Genomic DNA, 1,446 nt, shown 5'->3' on the forward strand with positions numbered 1-1,446 from the left:
CATATTTACGCATATACACATCGACTCACATACACAACCGTGCGTCTTCAATTTTGTTTAGCTGTATTTGAAAGAAAATATATGGAAGTTGAGAGAATCATGCAAGTTTAAGAATAATGTTTAACTACACAGATGTGTGTATATATATATATATATATATGTATATATGAAAACAGAGTTATGTATACGATAGTCTGCTTTCAGTTTCCTCCTACCTAATTCACTCACAACGCTTTGGTTGCCCTGAGGCTATAGTAGAAAACATTCGACCAACGCACCACGCAGTGGGGCTGAACCCTGAACCAAATGGTTGGGAAGCAAACTTATTACCACGAAGCCACAACTGGGGCTGAATATAATTGTCTCTTTTTTTTTTCTTGGTTATGTATCTTAAATAAATGGCTTTAATCATTTGACAGTATAATATGTGAAATAGGAAATTAACTTCATTCTTAATATACACTTATATCTGTGTTTGTGTGTGTTGCAGGTACGTAGGAATCTATGTATACGAGTTGAATCTTAAATTTGTTCGTCTTAACATCTTAAGGTCATGGACGTTATTCCCGGACAATGTGTCGTAATGTATCTTTGAGCACGATAACCGAATTCGCACTATTCCAGTCTGGTCTACTGAAAAAATACCAGGATTAGCTGGGGTTAATCACGTTCACTTGCTTCGACCTGGCATTGCACTAAGTGGAGGAACTTAGAATCTCTCTGTATTATACGCCTTGATAACCGGGTTAAATCTCTCAACATATAAACCATTTCACTTGCAATTTAATTTAATTGCTTTACAATAGAATGAATAATATATTAAGATATAATAATATCTTATAAATATAAAACTCTCATGATAAATATACAAGCATGCATCCGTTTTCATATTTGAAGCATTAATTACATAATCGTTTGTACGTATATACTCGGGGAATTATAATATACACTCATGTGCACCTGTGTTTTTGTTTGTGTGTGTATTCCAAGAAAAAAGTCACGTATGAAAGGCACTTACAAACGAATACATGCATTGCTGTATATATATATATATATATATATATATATATATATATATATATATATATATACGAATAAATATATAAAATTTATATATGTATCCGCAAATGCATTTAGATATATATTTAAAAGTTTTTATATGTATTTATAATGCATACATACTAACACAATCACACACACACGCTCAGGCACACACATGCACACCCACACACAAACGTACACTCACACACGCACACACGCATATTGATAGCTTGATATAGATCTATAAATAAATCGGAGTATACACAAATGCAATATTCATGTACATGTGTGCGTATTGAATTATATAACGTTCATGTGTGAGTGTGTTAATGTATATATATGTGTATATGTATATTATATATACATATATACATATATATATATATGTATATATTTACACACACA

Source organism: Octopus bimaculoides, chromosome 1 (assembly GCF_001194135.2).
Source record: "Octopus bimaculoides isolate UCB-OBI-ISO-001 chromosome 1, ASM119413v2, whole genome shotgun sequence".
NCBI classification, from domain to species: domain Eukaryota; kingdom Metazoa; phylum Mollusca; class Cephalopoda; order Octopoda; family Octopodidae; genus Octopus; species Octopus bimaculoides.